The sequence below is a fragment of the Pleurodeles waltl genome, chromosome 1_2 (assembly GCF_031143425.1).
Source record: "Pleurodeles waltl isolate 20211129_DDA chromosome 1_2, aPleWal1.hap1.20221129, whole genome shotgun sequence".
Lineage (NCBI taxonomy): Eukaryota > Metazoa > Chordata > Amphibia > Caudata > Salamandridae > Pleurodeles > Pleurodeles waltl.
This window is the reverse complement of record NC_090437.1, coordinates 200,400,299-200,418,538: the sequence shown is the minus strand read 5'-3', so window position 1 is coordinate 200,418,538 and position 18,240 is coordinate 200,400,299.

The following is an 18,240-nucleotide window of genomic DNA, read 5'->3' as shown; positions in this document are numbered from 1 at the left end:
AATAATACCTCACTTGTGTGGGTAGGCCTAGCGCCCGCGACAGGAAACGCCCCAAAGCGCAACGTGGACACATCCACATTTTTGAAAAAAAACAGAGGTGTTTTTTGCAAAGTGCCTACCTGTAGATTTTGGCCTCTAGCTCAGCCGCCACCTAGGGAAACCTACCAAACCTGTGCATTTCTGAAAACTAGAGACCTAGGGGAATCCAAGATGGGGTGACTTGTGTGGCTAGGACCAGGTTCTATTACCCAGAATCCTTTGCAAACCTCAAAATTTGGCTAAAAAAACACATGTTCCTCACATTCCTGTGGCAGAAAGTTCTGGAATCTGAGAGGAGCCACAAATTTCCTTCCACCCAGCGTTCCCCCACGTCTCCCGATAAAAATGATTCCTCACTTGTGTGTGTAGGCCTAGCGCCCGCGACAGGAAACGCCCCAAAGTGCAACGTGGACACATCCAATTTTTTGAAAGAAAACAGAGGTGTTTTTTGCAAAGTGCCTACCTGTAGATTTTGGCTTGTAGCTCAGCCGCCACCTAGGGAAACCAACCAAACCTGTGCATTTCTGAAAACTAGAGACCTAGGGGAATCCAAGATGGGGTGACTTGTGTGGCTCGGACCAGGTTCTGTTACCCAGAATCCTTTGGAAACCTCAAAATTTGGCAAAAAAAACACATGTTCCTCACATTTCTGTGGGAGAAAGTTCTGGAATCTGAGAGGAGCCACACATTTCCTTCCACCCAGCGTTCCCCCACGTCTCCCGATAAAAATGATACCTCACTTGTGTGGGTAGTTCTAGCGCCCACAACAGGAAACGCCCCAAAGCGCAACATGGACAAATCAAAATTTTTTAAAGAAAACTGAGGTGTTTTTTGCAAAGTGCCTACCTGTATATTTTGGCCTGTAGCTCAGCCGGCACCTAGGGAAACCTACCAAACCTGTGCATTTCTGCAAACTAGAGATCTAGGGGAATCCAAGATGGGGTGACTTGTGTGGCTCGGACCAGGTTCTGTTACCCAGAATCCTTTGCAAACCTCAAAATTTGGCTAAAAAAACACATGTTCCTCACATTTCTGTGGCAGAAAGTTCTGGAATCTGAGAGTAGCCACAAATTTCCTTCCACCCAGCGTTCCCCCAAATCTCCTGATAAAAATGATACCTCACTTGTGTGGGTAGGCCTAGCGCCCGCGACAGGAAACGCCCCAAAGCGCAACGTGGACACATCCATTTTTTTTAAAGAAAACAGAGGTATTTTTTGCAAAGTGCCTACCTGTAGATTTTGGCTTGTAGCTCAGCCGCCACCTAGGGAAACCTATCAGACCTGTGCATTTCTGAAAAGTAGAGAACTAGGGAAATCCAAGATGGTGTGACTTGTGTGGCTCGGACCAGGTTCTGTTACCCAGAATCCTTTGCAAACCTCAAAATTTGGCTAAAAAAACACATGTTTCTCACATTTCTGTGGCAGAAAGTTCTGGAATCTGAGAGGAGCCACAAATTTCCTTCCACCCAACGTTCCCCCACGTCTCCCGATAAAAATGATACCTCACTTGTGTGGGTAGGCCTAGCGCCTGCGACAGGAACCGCCCCAAAGCGCAACGTGGACACATCCAAATTTTTGAAAGAAAACAGAGGTGTTTTTTGCAAAGTGCCTACCTGTAGATTTTGGCCTCTAGCTCAGCCGCCACCTAGGGAAACCTACCAAACCTGTGCATGTCTGAAAACTAGAGACCTAGGGGAATCCAAGATGGGGTGACTTGTGTGGCTCGGACCAGGTTCTGTTACCCAGAATCCTTTGCAAACCTCAAAATTTGGCTAATAAAACACATGTTCCTCACATTTCTGTGGCAGAAAGTTCTGGAATCTGAGAGGAGCCACAAATTTCCTTCCACCCAGCGTTTCCCCACGTCTCCCGATAAAAATGATACCTCACTTGTGTGGGTAGGCCTAGCGCCCACGATAGAAAAGGCCCAAAGCGCAACGTGGACACATCCAAATTTTTTAAAGAAAACAAAGGTGTTTTTTGCAAAGTGCCTACCTGTAGATTTTGGCCTGTAGCTCAGCCGCCACCTAGGGAAACCTACCAAACCTGTGCATTTCTGAAAACTAGAGACCTAGGGGAATCCAAGATGGGGTGACTTGTGTGGCTCGGACCAGGTTCTGTTACCCAGAATCCTTTGCAAACCTCAAAATTTGGCTAAAAAAACACATGTTCCTCAAATTTCTGTGGCAGAAAGTTCTGGAATATGAGAGTAGCCACAAATTTCCTTCCACCCAGCGTTCCCCCAAATCTCCTGATAAAAATGATACCTCACTTGTGTGGGTAGGCCTAGCGCCCGCGACAGGAAACGCCCCAAAGCGCAACGTGGACACATCCATTTTTTTTAAAGAAAACAGAGGTGTTTTTTGCAAAGTGCCTACCTGTAGATTTTGGCTTGTAGCTCAGCCGCCACCTAGGGAAACCTACCAAACCTGTGCATTTCTGAAAACTAGAGACCTAGGGGAATCCAAGATGGTGTGACTTGTGTGGCTCGGACCAGGTTCTGTTACCCAGAATCCTTTGGAAACCTCAAAATTTGGCAAAAAAAACACATGTTTCTCACATTTCTGTGGCAGAAAGTTCTGGAATCTGAGAGGAGCCACAAATTTCCTTCCACCCAGCATTCCCCCACGTCTCCCGATAAAAATAATACCTCACTTGTGTGGGTAGGCCTAGCGCCCGCGACAGGAAACGCCCCAAAGCGCAACGTGGACACATCCACATTTTTGAAAAAAAACTGAGGTGTTTTTTGCAAAGTGCCTACCTGTATATTTTGGCCTGTAGCTCAGCCGCCACCTAGGGAAACCTACCAAACCTGTGCATATCTGAAAACTAGAGACCTAGGGGAATCCAAGATGGGGTGACTTGTGTGGCTAGGACCAGGTTCTATTACCTAGAATCCTTTGCAAACCTTAAAATTTTGCTAAAAAAACACATGTTCCTCACATTTCTGTGGCAGAAAGTTCTGGAATCTGAGAGGAGCCACAAATTTCCTTCCACCCAGCGTTCCCCCACGTCTCCCGATAAAAATAATACCTCACTTGTGTGGGTAGGCTTAGCGCCCACGACAGGAAATGCCCCAAAGCGCAACGTGGACACATCCAAATTTTTCAAAAAAAAACAGAGGTGTTTTTTGCAAAGTGCCTACCTGTAGATTTTGGCCTGTAGCTCAGCCGCCACCTAGGGAAACCTACCAAACCTGTGCATTTCTGAAAACTAGAGACCTAGGGGAATCCAAGATGGGGTGACTTGTGTGGCTCGGACCAGGTTGTTACCCAGAATCCTTTGCAAACCTCAAAATTTGGCTAAAAAAACACATGTTCCTCACATTCCTGTGGCAGAAAGTTCTGGAATCTGAGAGGAGCCACAAATTTCCTTCCACCCAGCGTTCCCCCACGTCTCCCGATAAAAATGATTCCTCACTTGTGTGGGTAGGGCTAGCGCCCGCGACAGGAAACGCCCCAAAGTACAACGTGGACACATCCAATTTTTTGAAAGAAAACAGAGGTGTTTTTTGCAAAGTGCCTACCTGTAGATTTTGGCTTGTAGCTCAGCCGCCACCTAGGGAAACCTACCAAACCTGTGCATTTCTGAAAACTAGAGACCTAGGGGAATCCAAGATGGGGTGACTTGTGTGGCTCGGACCAGGTTCTGTTACCCAGAATCCTTTGGAATCCTCAAAATTTGGCAAAAAAAACACATGTTCCTCACATTTCTGTGGCAGAAAGTTCTGGAATCTGAGAGGAGCCACAAATTTCCTTCCTCCCAGCGTTCCCCCACGTCTCCCAATAAAAATGATACCTCACTTGTGTGGGTAGTTCTAGCGCCCACAACAGGAAACGCCCCAAAGCTCAACATGGACAAATCCAAATTTTTTAAAGAAAACTGAGGTGTTTTTTGCAAAGTGCCTACCTGTATATTTTGGCCTGTAGCTCAGCCGGCACCTAGGGAAACCTACCAAACCTGTGCATTTCTGCAAACTAGAGATCTAATGGAATCCAAGATGGGGTGACTTGTGTGGCTCGGACCAGGTTCTGTTACCCAGAATCCTTTGCAAACCTCAAAATTTGGCTAAAAAAACACATGTTCCTCACATTTCTATGGCAGAAAGATCTGGAATCTGAGAGTAGCCACAAATTTCCTTCCACCCAGCGTTCCCCGAATCTTCTGATAAAAATGATACCTCACTTGTGTGGGTAGGCCTAGCGCCCGCGACAGGAAACGCCCCAAAGCGCAACGTGGACACATCCATTTTTTTTTAAAGAAAACAGAGGTGTTTTTTGCAAAGTGCCTACCTGTAGATTTTGGCTTGTAGCTCAGCCGCCACCTAGGGAAACCTACCAAACCTGTGCATTTCTGAAAACTAGAGACATAGGGGAATCCAAGATGGTGTGACTTGTGTGGCTCGGACCAGGTTCTGTTACCCAGAATCCTTTGCAAACCTCAAAATTTGGCTAAAAAAACACATGTTTCTCACATTTCTGTGGCAGAAAGTTCTGGAATCTGAGAGGAGCCACAAATTTCCTTCCACCCAACGTTCCCCCACGTCTCCCGATAAAAATGATACCTCACTTGTGTGGGTAGGCCTAGCGCCCGCGACAGGAACCGCCCCAAAGCGCAACATGGACACATCCAAATTTTTGAAAGAAAACAGAGGTGTTTTTTGCAAAGTGCCTACCTGTAGATTTTGGCCTCTAGCTCAGCCGCCACCTAGGGAAACCTACCAAACCTGTGCATGTCTGAAAACTAGAGACCTAGGGGAATCCAAGATGGGGTGACTTGTGTGGCTAGGACCAGGTTCTATTACCCAGAATCCTTTGCAAACCTCAAAATTTGGCTAAAAAAACACATGTTCCTCATATTTCTGTGGCAGAAAGTTCTGGAATCTGAGAGGAGCCACAAATTTCCTTCCACCCAGCGTTCCCCCACGTCTCCCTATAAAAATAATACCTCACTTGTGTGGGTAGGCCTAGCGCCCGCGACAGGAAACGCCCCAAAGCGCAACGTGGACACATCCACATTTTTGAAAAAAAACAGAGGTGTTTTTTGCAAAGTGCCTACCTGTAGATTTTGGCCTCTAGCTCAGCCGCCACCTAGGGAAACCTACCAAACCTGTGCATTTCTGAAAACTAGAGACCTAGGGGAATCCAAGATGGGGTGACTTGTGTGGCTAGGACCAGGTTCTATTACCCAGAATCCTTTGCAAACCTCAAAATTTGGCTAAAAAAACACATGTTCCTCACATTCCTGTGGCAGAAAGTTCTGGAATCTGAGAGGAGCCACAAATTTCCTTCCACCCAGCGTTCCCCCACGTCTCCCGATAAAAATGATTCCTCACTTGTGTGTGTAGGCCTAGCGCCCGCGACAGGAAACGCCCCAAAGTGCAACGTGGACACATCCAATTTTTTGAAAGAAAACAGAGGTGTTTTTTGCAAAGTGCCTACCTGTAGATTTTGGCTTGTAGCTCAGCCGCCACCTAGGGAAACCAACCAAACCTGTGCATTTCTGAAAACTAGAGACCTAGGGGAATCCAAGATGGGGTGACTTGTGTGGCTCGGACCAGGTTCTGTTACCCAGAATCCTTTGGAAACCTCAAAATTTGGCAAAAAAAACACATGTTCCTCACATTTCTGTGGGAGAAAGTTCTGGAATCTGAGAGGAGCCACACATTTCCTTCCACCCAGCGTTCCCCCACGTCTCCCGATAAAAATGATACCTCACTTGTGTGGGTAGTTCTAGCGCCCACAACAGGAAACGCCCCAAAGCGCAACTTGGACAAATCCAAATTTTTTAAAGAAAACTGAGGTGTTTTTTGCAAAGTGCCTACCTGTATATTTTGGCCTGTAGCTCAGCCGGCACCTAGGGAAACCTACCAAACCTGTGCATTTCTGCAAACTAGAGATCTAGGGGAATCCAAGATGGGGTGACTTGTGTGGCTCGGACCAGGTTCTGTTACCCAGAATCCTTTGCAAACCTCAAAATTTGGCTAAAAAAACACATGTTCCTCACATTTCTGTGGCAGAAAGTTCTGGAATCAGAGAGTAGCCACAAATTTCCTTCCACCCAGCGTTCCCCCAAATCTCCTGATAAAAATGATACCTCACTTGTGTGGGTAGGCCTAGCGCCCGCGACAGGAAACGCCCCAAAGCGCAACGTGGACACATCCATTTTTTTTAAAGAAAACAGAGGTATTTTTTGCAAAGTGCCTACCTGTAGATTTTGGCTTGTAGCTCAGCCGCCACCTAGGGAAACCTATCAGACCTGTGCATTTCTGAAAACTAGAGAACTAGGGAAATCCAAGATGGTGTGACTTGTGTGGCTCGGACCAGGTTCTGTTACCCAGAATCCTTTGCAAACCTCAAAATTTGGCTAAAAAAACACATGTTTCTCACATTTCTGTGGCAGAAAGTTCTGGAATCTGAGAGGAGCCACAAATTTCCTTCCACCCAACGTTCCCCCACGTCTCCCGATAAAAATGATACCTCACTTGTGTGGGTAGGCCTAGCGCCTGCGACAGGAACCGCCCCAAAGCGCAACGTGGACACATCCAAATTTTTGAAAGAAAACAGAGGTGTTTTTTGCAAAGTGCCTACCTGTAGATTTTGGCCTCTAGCTCAGCCGCCACCTAGGGAAACCTACCAAACCTGTGCATGTCTGAAAACTAGAGACCTAGGGGAATCCAAGATGCGGTGACTTGTGTGGCTCGGACCAGGTTCTGTTACCCAGAATCCTTTGCAAACCTCAAAATTTGGCTAATAAAACACATGTTCCTCACATTTCTGTGGCAGAAAGTTCTGGAATCTGAGAGGAGCCACAAATTTCCTTCCACCCAGCGTTTCCCCACGTCTCCCGATAAAAATGATACCTCACTTGTGTGGGTAGGCCTAGCGCCTACGATAGAAAAGGCCCAAAGCGTAACGTGGACACATCCAAATTTTTAAAAGAAAACAAAGGTGTTTTTTGCAAAGTGCCTACCTGTAGATTTTGGCTTGTAGCTCAGCCGCCACCTAGGGAAACCTACCAAACCTGAGTATTTCTGAAAACTAGAGACCTAGGGGAATCCAAGATGGTGTGACTTGTGTGGCTCGGACCAGGTTCTGTTACCCAGAATCCTTTGCAAACCTCAAAATTTGGCTAAAAAAACACATGTTTCTCACATTTCTGTGACAGAAAGTTCTGGAATCTGAGAGGAGCCACAAATTTCATTCCACCCAGCGTTCCCCCGCGTCTCCCGATAAAAATAATACCTCACTTGTGTGGGTAGGCCTAGCGCCCGCGACAGGAAACGCCCCAAAGCGCAACGTGGACACATCCACATTTTTGAAAAAAAACAGAGGTGTTTTTTGCAAAGTGCCTACCTGTAGATTTTGGCCTCTAGCTCAGCCGCCACCTAGGGAAACCTACCAAACCTGTGCATTTCTAAAAACTAGAGACCTAGGGGAATCCAAGATGGGGTGACTTGTGTGGCTCGGACCAGGTTCTGTTACCCAGAATCCTTTGCAAACCTCAAAATTTGGCTAATAAAACACATGTTCCTCACATTTCTGTGGCAGAAAGTTCTGGAATCAGAGAGGAGCCACAAATTTCCTTCCACCCAGCGTTTCCCCACGTCTCCCGATAAAAATGATACCTCACTTGTGTGGGTAGGCGTAGCGCCCGCGATAGAAAAGGCCCAAAGCGCAACGTGGACACATCCAAATTTTTAAAAGAAAACAGAGGTGTTTTTTGCAAAGTGCCTACCTGTAGATTTTGGCCTGTAGCTCAGCCGCCACCTAGGAAAACCTACCAAACCTGTGCATTTCTGAAAACTAGAGACCTAGGGGAATCCAAGATTGGGTGACTTGTGTGGCTCGGACCAGGTTGTTACCCAGAATCCTTTTCAAACCTCAAAATTTGGCTAAAAAAACACATGTTCCTCACATTCCTGTGGCAGAAAGTTCTGGAATCTGAGAGGAGCCACAAATTTCCTTCCACCCAGCGTTCCCCCACGTCTCCCGATAAAAATGATGCCTCACTTGTGTGGGTAGGCCTAGCGCCCGCGACAGGAAACGCCCCAAAGTGCAACGTGGACACATCCAATTTTTTGAAAGAAAACAGAGGTGTTTTTTGCAAAGTGCCTACCTGTAGATTTTGGCTTGTAGCTCAGCCGCCACCTAGGGAAACCTACCAAACCTGTGCATTTCTGAAAACGAGAGACCTAGGGGAATCCAAGATGGGGTGACTTGTGTGGCTCGGACCAGGTTCTGTTACCCAGAATCCTTTGGAAACCTCAAAATTTGGCTAAAAAAACACATGTTCCTCACATTTCTGTGGCAGAAAGTTCTGGAATCTGAGAGGAGCCACAAATTTCCTTCCACCCAGCGTTCCCCCACATCTCCCGATAAAAATGATACCTCACTTGTGTGGGTAGTTCTAGCGCCCACAACAGGAAATGCCCCAAAGCTCAACATGGACAAATCCAAATTTTGTAAAGAAAACTGAGGTGTTTTTTGCAAAGTGCCTACCTGTATATTTTGGCCTGAAGCTCAGCCGGCACCTATGGAAACCTACCAAACCTGTGCATTTCTGCAAACTAGAGATCTAGGGGAATCCAAGATGGGGTGACTTGTGTGGCTCGGACCAGGTTCTGTTACCCAGAATCCTTTGCAAACCTAAAAATTTGGCTAAAAAAACACATGTTCCTCACATTTCTGTGGCAGAAAGATCTGGAATCTGAGAGTAGCCACAAATTTCCTTCCACCCAGCGTTCCCCGAATCTTCTGGTAAAAATGATACCTCACTTGTGTGGGTAGGCCTGGTGCCCGTGACAGAAAACGCCCCAAAGCGCAACGTGGACACATCCAAATTTGTGAAGGAAAACAGAGGTGTTTTTTGCAAAGTGCCTACCTGTAGATTTTGGCTTGTAGCTCAGCCGCCACCTAGGGAAACCTACCAAACCTGTGCATTTCTGAAAGCTAGAGACCTAGGGGAATCCAAGATGGTGTGACTTGTGTGGCTCGGACTAGGTTCTGTTACCCAGAATCCTTTGCAAACCTCAAAATTTGGCTAAAAAAACACATGTTTCTCACATTTCTGTGGCAGAAAGTTCTGGAATCTGAGAGGAGCCACAAATTTCCTTCCACCCAGCGTTCCCCCACGTCTCCCTATAAAAATAATACCTCACTTGTGTGGGTAGGCCTAGCGCCCGCGACAGGAAACGCCCCAAAGCGCAACGTGGACACATCAAAATTTTTGAAAAAAAACAGAGGTGTTTTTTGCAAAGTGCCTACCTGTAGATTTTGGCCTGTAGCGCAGCCGCCACCTAGGGAAACCTACCAAACCTGTGCATTTCTAAAAACTAGAGACCTAGGGGAATCCAAGATGGGGTGACTTGTGTGGCTCAGACCAGGTTCTGTTACCCAGAATCCTTTGCAAACCTCAAAATTTGGCTAATAAAACACGTGTTCCTCATATTTCTGTGGCAGAAAGTTCTGGAATCTGAGAGGAGCCACAAATTTCCTTCCACCCAGCGTTCCCCCATGTCTCCCGATAAAAATGATACCTCACTTGTGTGGGTAGGCCTAGCGCCCACGATAGAAAAGGCCCAAAGCGCAACGTGGACACATCCAAATTTTTGAAAAAAAACAGAGGTGTTTTTTGCAAAGTGCCTACCTGTAGATTTTGGCCTGTAGCTCAGCCGCCACCTAGGGAAACCTACCAAACCTGTGCATATCTGAAAACTAGAGACCTAGGGGAATCCAAGATGGGGTGACTTGTGTGGCTAGGACCAGGTTCTATTACCTAGAATCCTTTGCAAACCTTAAAATGTGGCTAAAAAAACACATGTTCCTCACATTTCTGTGGCAGAAAGTTCTGGAATCTGAGAGGAGCCACAAATTTCCTTCCACCCAGCGTTCCCCCACGTCTCCCGATAAAAATAATACCTCACTTGTGTGGGTAGGCTTAGCGCCCGCGACAGGAAATGCCCCAAAGCGCAACGTGGACACATCCAAATTTTTGAAAAAAAACAGAGGTGTTTTTTGCAAAGTGCCTACCTGTAGATTTTGGCCTGTAGCTCAGCCGCCACCTAGGGAAACCTACCAAACCTGTGCATATCTGAAAACTAGAGACCTAGGGGAATCCAAGATGGGGTGACTTGTGTGGCTAGGACCAGGTTCTATTACCTAGAATCCTTTGCAAACCTTAAAATGTGGCTAAAAAAACACATGTTCCTCACATTTCTGTTTGCAGAAAGTTCTGGAATCTGAGAGGAGCCACAAATTTCCTTCCACCCAGCGTTCCCCCACGTCTCCCGATAAAAATAATACCTCACTTGTGTGGGTAGGCTTAGCGCCCGCGACAGGAAATGCCCCAAAGCGCAACGTGGACACATCCAAATTTTTTAAAAAAAACAGAGGTGTTTTTTGCTAAGTGCCTACCTGTAGATTTTGGCCTGTAGCTCAGCCGACACCTAGGGAAACCTACCAAACCTGTGCATTTCTAAAAACTAGAGACCTAGGGGAATCCAAGATGGGGTGACTTGTGTGGCTCGGACCAGGTTCTGTTACCCAGAATCCTTTGCAATCCTCAAAATTTGGCTAATAAAACACATGTTCCTCACATTTCTGTGGCAGAAAGTTCTGGAATCTGAGAGGAGCCACAAATTTCCTTCCACCCAGCGTTTCCCCACGTCTCCCGATAAAAATGATACCTCACTTGTGTGGGTAGGCCTAGCGCCCGCGATAGAAAATGCCCAAAGCGCAACGTGGACACATCCAAATTTTTAAAAGAAAACAGAGGTGTTTTTTGCAAAGTGCCTACCTGTAGATTTTGGCCTGTAGCTCAGCCGCCACCTAGGAAAACCTACCAAACCTGTGCATTTCTGAAAACTAGAGACCTAGGGGAATCCAAGATGGGGTGACTTGTGTGGCTCGGACCAGGTTGTTACCCAGAATCCTTTTCAAACCTCAAAATTTGGCTAAAAAAACACATGTTCCTCACATTCCTGTGGCAGAAAGTTCTGGAATCTGAGAGGAGCCACAAATTTCCTTCCACCCAGCGTTCCCCCACGTCTCCCGATAAAAATGATGCCTCACTTGTGTGGGTAGGCCTAGCGCCCGCAACAGGAAACGCCCCAAAGTGCAACGTGGACACATCCAATTTTTTGAAAGAAAACAGAGGTGTTTTTTGCAAAGTGCCTACCTGTAGATTTTGGCTTGTAGCTCAGCCGCCACCTAGGGAAACCTACCAAACCTGTGCATTTCTGAAAACTAGAGACCTAGGGGAATCCAAGATGGGGTGACTTGTGTGGCTCGGACCAGGTTCTGTTACACAGAATCCTTTGGAAACCTCAAAATTTGGCAAAAAAAACACATGTTCCTCACATTTCTGTGGCAGAAAGTTCTGGAATCTGAGAGGAGCCACAAATTTCCTTCCACCCAGCGTTCCCCCACATCTCCCGATAAAAATGATACCTCACTTGTGTGGGTAGTTCTAGCGCCCACAACAGGAAACGCCCCAAAGCTCAACATGGACAAATCCAAATTTTTTAAAGAAAACTGAGGTGTTTTTTGCAAAGTGTCTACCTGTATATTTTGGCCTGTAGCTCAGCCGGCACCTAGGGAAACCGACCAAACCTGTGCATTTCTGCAAACTAGAGATCTAGGGGAATCCAAGATGGGGTGACTTGTGTGGCTCGGACCATGTTCTGTTACCCAGAATCCTTTGCAAACCTCAAAATTTGGCTAAAAAAACACATGTTCCTCACATTTCTGTGGCAGAAAGATCTGGAATCTGAGAGTAGCCACAAATCTCCTTCCACCCAGCGTTCCCCGAATCTTCTGATAAAAATGATACCTCACTTGTGTGGGTAGGCCTAGCGCCCGCGACAGGAAACGCCCCAAAGCGCAACGTGGACACATCCATTTTTTTTAAAGAAAACAGAGGTGTTTTTTGCAAAGTGCCTACCTGTAGATTTTGGCTTGTAGCTCAGCCGCCACCTAGGGAAACCTACCAAACCTGTGCATTTCTGAAAACTAGAGACCTAGGGGAATCCAAGATGATGTGACTTGTGTGGCTCGGACCAGGTTGTGTTACCCAGAATCCTTTGCAAACCTCAAAATTTGCTAAAAAAACACATGTTTCTCACATTTCTGTGGCAGAAAGTTCTGGAATCTGAGAGGAGCCACAAATTTCCTTCCACCCAACGTTCCCCCACGTCTCCCGATAAAAATGATACCTCACTTGTGTGGGTAGGCCTAGCGCCCGCGACAGGAACCGCCCCAAAGCGCAACGTGGACACATCCAAATTTTTGAAAGAAAACAGAGGTGTTTTTTGCAAAGTGCCTACCTGTAGATTTTGGCCTCTAGCTCAGCCGCCACCTAGGGAAACCTACCAAACCTGTGCATGTCTGAAAACTAGAGCCCTAGGGGAATCCAAGATGGGGTGACTTGTGTGGCTAGGACCAGGTTCTATTACCCAGAATCCTTTGCAAACCTCAAAATTTGGCTAAAAAAACACATGTTCCTCATATTTCTGTGGCAGAAAGTTCTGGAATCTGAGAGGAGCCACAAATTTCCTTCCACCCAGCGTTCCCCCACGTCTCCCGATAAAAATAATACCTCACTTGTGTGGGTAGGACTAGCGCCCGCGACAGGAAACGCCCCAAAGCGCAACGTGGACACATCTAAATTTAAAAAAAAAAAACAGAGGTGTTTTTTGCAAAGTGCCTACCTGTAGATTTTGGCCTGTAGCTCAGCCGCCACCTAGGGAAACCTACCAAACCTGTGCATTTCTGAAAACTAGAGACCTAGGGGAATCCAAGATGGGGTGACTTGTGTGGCTCGGACCAGGTTGTTACCCAGAATCCTTTGCAAACCTCAAAATTTGGCTAAAAAAACACATGTTCCTCACATTCCTGTGGCAGAAAGTTCTGGAATCTGAGAGGAGCCACAAATTTCCTTCCACCCAGCGTTCCCCCACGTCTCCCGATAAAAATGATTCCTCACTTGTGTGGGTAGGCCTAGCGCCCGCGACAGGAAACGCCCCAAAGTGCAACGTGGACACATCCAATTTTTTTAAAGAAAACAGAGGTGTTTTTTTGCAAAGTGCCTACCTGTAGATTTTGGCTTGTAGCTCAGCCGCCACCTAGGGAAACCTACCAAACCTGTGCATTTCTGAAAACTAGAGACCTAGTGGAATCCAAGATGGGGTGACTTGTGTGGCTCGGACCAGGTTCTGTTACCCAGAATCCTTTGGAAACCTCAAAATTTGGCTAAAAAAACACATGTTCCTCACATTTCTGTGGCAGAAAGTTCTGGAATCTGAGAGGAGCCACAAATTTCCTTCCACCCAGCGTTCCCCCACTTCTCCCGATAAAAATAATACCTCACTTGTGTGGGTAGGCCTAGCGCCCGCGACAGGAAACGCCCCAAAGCGCAATGTGGACACATCCAAATTTTTGAAAAAAAACAGGTGTTTTTTGCAAAGTGCCTACCTGTAGATCTTGGCCTCTAGCTCAGCCGCCACCTAGGGAAACCTACCAAACCTGTGCATGTCTGAAAACTAGAGACCTAGGGGAATCCAAGATGGGGTGACTTGTGTGGCTCGGACCAGGTTGTTACCCAGAATCCTTTGCAAACCTCAAAATTTGGCTAAAAAAACACATGTTCCTCACATTTCTGTGGCAGAAAGTTCTGGAATCTGAGAGTAGCCACACATTTCCTTCCACCCAGCGTTCCCCCAAATCTCCTGATAAAAATGATACCTCACTTGTGTGGGTAGGCCTAGCGCCCGCGACAGGAAACGCCCCAAAGCGCAACGTGGACACATCCATTTTTTTAAAAGAAAACAGAGGTGTTTTTTGCAAAGTGCCTACCTGTAGATTTTGGCTTGTAGCTCAGCCGCCACCTAGGGAAACCTATCAGACCTGTGCATTTCTGAAAACTAGAGACCTAGGGGAATCCAAGATGGTGTGACTTGTGTGGCTCGGACCAGGTTCTGTTACCCAGAATCCTTTGCAAACCTCAAAATTTGGCAAAAAAAACACATGTTCCTCACATTTCTGTGGCAGAAAGTTCTGGAATCTGAGAGGAGCCACAAATTTCCTTCCACCCAGCGTTCCCCCACATCTCCCGATAAAAATGATACCTCACTTGTGTGGGTAGTTCTAGCGCCCACAACAGGAAACGCCCCAAAGCTCAACATGGACAAATCCAAATTTTTTAAAGAAAACTGAGGTGTTTTTTGCAAAGTGCCTACCTGTATATTTTGGCCTGTAGCTCAGCCGGCACCTAGGGAAACCTACCAAACCTGTGCATTTCTGCAAACTAGAGATCTAGGGGAATCCAAGATGGGGTGACTTGTGTGGCTCGGACCAGGTTCTGTTACCCAGAATCCTTTGCAAACCTCAAAATTTGGCTAAAAAAACACATGTTCCTCACATTTCTGTGGCAGAAAGATCTGGAATCTGAGAGTAGCCACAAATTTCTTTCCACCCAGCGTTCCCCGAATCTTCTGATAAAAATGATACCTCACTTGTGTGGGTAGGCCTAGCGCCCGCGACAGGAAACGCCCCAAAGCGCAACGTGGACACATCCATTTTTTTTTAAGAAAACAGAGGTGTTTTTTGCAAAGTGCCTACCTGTAGATTTTGGCTTGTAGCTCAGCCGCCACCTAGGGAAACCTACCAAACCTGTGCATTTCTGAAAACTAGAGACCTAGGGGAATCCAAGATGGTGTGACTTGTGTGGCTCGGACCAGGTTGTGTTACCCAGAATCCTTTGCAAACCTCAAAATTTGCTAAAAAAACACATGTTTCTCACATTTCTGTGGCAGAAAGTTCTGGAATCTGAGAGGAGCCACAAATTTCCTTCCACCCAACGTTCCCCCACGTCTCCCGATAAAAATGATACCTCACTTGTGTGGGTAGGCCTAGCGCCCGCGACAGGAACCGCCCCAAAGCGCAACGTGGACACATCCAAATTATTGAAAGAAAACAGAGGTGTTTTTTGCAAAGTGCCTACCTGTAGATTTTGGCCTCTAGCTCAGCAGCCACCTAGGGAAACCTACCAAACCTGTGCATGTCTGAAAACTAGAGACCTAGGGGAATCCAAGATGGGGTGACTTGTGTGGCTAGGACCAGGTTCTATTACCCAGAATCCTTTGCAAACCTCAAAATTTGGCTAAAAAAACACATGTTCCTCATATTTCTGTGGCAGAAAGTTCTGGAATCTGAGAGGAGCCACAAATTTCCTTCCACCCAGCGTTCCCCCACGTCTCCCGATAAAAATAATACCTCACTTGTGTGGGTAGGACTAGCGCCCGCGACAGGAAACGCCCCAAAGCGCAACGTGGACACATCTAAATTAAAAAAAAAAAAACAGAGGTGTTTTTTGCAAAGTGCCTACCTGTAGATTTTGGCCTGTAGCTCAGCCGCCACCTAGGGAAACCTACCAAACCTGTGCATTTCTGAAAACTAGAGACCTAGGGGAATCGAAGATGGGGTGACTTGTGTGGCTCGGACCAGGTTGTTACCCAGAATCCTTTGCAAACCTCAAAATTTGGCTAAAAAAACACATGTTCCTCACATTCCTGTGGCAGAAAGTTCTGGAATCTGAGAGGAGCCACAAATTTCCTTCCACCCAGCGTTCCCCCACGTCTCCCGATAAAAATGATTCCTCACTTGTGTGGGTAGGCCTAGCGCCCGCGACAGGAAACGCCCCAAAGCGCAATGTGGACACATCCAAATTTTTGAAAAAAAACAGAGGTGTTTTTTGCAAAGTGCCTACCTGTAGATTTTGGCCTCTAGCTCAGCCGCCACCTAGGGAAACCTACCAAACCTGTGCATGTCTGAAAACTAGAGACCTAGGGGAATCCAAGATGGGGTGACTTGTGTGGCTCGGACCAGGTTGTTACCCAGAATCCTTTGCAAACCTCAAAATTTGGCTAAAAAACACATGTTCCTCCCATTTCTGTGGCAGAAAGTTCTGGAATCTGAGAGTAGCCACACATTTCCTTCCACCCAGCGTTCCCCCAAATCTCCTGATAAAAATGATACCTCACTTGTGTGGGTAGGCCTAGCGCCCGCGACAGGAAACGCCCCAAAGCGCAACGTGGACACATCCATTTTTTTAAAAGAAAACAGAGGTGTTTTTTGCAAAGTGCCTACCTGTAGATTTTGGCTTGTAGCTCAGCCGCCACCTAGGGAAACCTATCAGACCTGTGCATTTCTGAAAACTAGAGACCTAGGGGAATCCAAGATGGTGTGACTTGTGTGGCTCGGACCAGGTTCTGTTACCCAGAATCCTTTGCAAACCTCAAAATTTGGCTAAAAAAACACATGTTTCTCACATTTCTGTGGCAGAAAGTTCTGGAATCTGAGAGGAGCCACAAATTTCCTTCCACCCAACGTTCCCCCACGTCTCCCGATAAAAATGATACCTCACTTGTGTGGGTAGGCCTAGCACCTGCGACAGGAACCGCCCCAAAGCGCAACGTGGACACATCCAAATTTTTGAAAGAAAACAGAGGTGTTTTTTGCAAAGTGCCTACCTGTAGATTTTGGCCTCTAGCTCAGCCGTCACCTAGGGAAAGCTACCAAACCTGTGCATGTCTGAGAACTAGAGACCTAGGGGAATCCAAGATGGGGTGACTTGTGTGGCTAGGACCAGGTTCTATTACCCAGAATCCTTTGCAAACCTCAAAATTTGGTTAAAAAAACACATGTTCCTCACATTTCTGTGGCAGAAAGTTCTGGAATCTGAGAGGAGCTACAAATTTCCTTCCACCCAGCGTTCCCCCACGTCTCCCGATAGAAATAATACCTCACTTGTGTGGGTAGGACTAGCGCCCGCGACAGGAAACGCCCCAAAGCGCAACGTGGACACATCCAAATTTTTCAAAAAAAAACAGAGGTGTTTTTTGCAAAGTGCCTACCTGTAGATTTTGGCCTGTAGCTCAGCCGCCACCTAGGGAAACCTACCAAACCTGTGCATTTCTGAAAACTAGAGACCTAGGGGAATCCAAGATGGGGTGACTTGTGTGGCTCGGACCAGGTTGTTACCCAGAATCCTTTGCAAACCTCAAAATTTGGCTAAAAAAACACATGTTCCTCACATTCCTGTGGCAGAAAGTTCTGGAATCTGAGAGGAGCCACAAATTTCCTTCCACCCAGCGTTCCCCCACGTCTCCCGATAAAATTGATTACTCACTTGTGTGGGTAGTTCTAGCGCCCACAACAGGAAACGCCCCAAAGCGCAACATGGACAAATCAAATTTTTTTAAAGAAAACTGATGTGTTTTTTGCAAAGTGCCTACCTGTATATTTTGGCCTCTAGCTCAGCCGTCACCTAGGGAAACCTACCAAACCTGTGCATGTCTGAAAACTAGAGACCTAGGGGAATCCAAGATGGGGTGACTTGTGTGGCTAGGACCAGGTTCTATTACCCAGAATCCTTTGCAAACCTCAAAATTTGGTTAAAAAAACACATGTTCCTCATATTTCTGTGGCAGAAAGTTCTGGAATCTGAGAGGAGCCACAAATTTCCTTCCACCCAGCGTTCCCCCACGTCTCCCGATAAAAATAATACCTCACTTGTGTGGGTAGGACTAGCTCCCGCGACAGGAAACGCCCCAAAGCGCAACGTGGACACATCCAAATTTTTCAAAAAAAAACAGGTGTGTTTTTTGCAAAGTGCCTACCTGTAGATTTTGGCCTGTAGCTCATCCGCCACCTAGGGAAACCTACCAAACCTGTGCATTTCTGAAAACTAGAGACCTAGGGGAATCCAAGATGGGGTGACTTGTGTGGCTCGGACCAGGTTGTTACCCAGAATCCTTTGCAAACCTCAAAATTTGGCTAAAAAAACACATGTTCCTCACATTCCTGTGGCAGAAAGTTCAGGAATCTGAGAGGAGCCACAAATTTCCTTCCACCCAGCGTTCCCCCACGTCTCCCGATAAAAATGATTACTCACTTGTGTGGGTAGTTCTAGCGCCAACAACAGGAAACGCCCCAAAGCGCAACATGGACAAATCAAAATTTTTTAAAGAAAACTGATATGTTTTTTGCAAAGTGCCTACCTGTATATTTTGGCGTGTAGCTCAGCCGGCACCTAGGGAAACCTACCAAACCTGTGCATTTCTGCAAACTAGAGATCTAGGGGAATCCAAGATGGGGTGACTTGTGTGGCTCGGACCAGGTTCTGTTACTCAGAATCCTTTGCA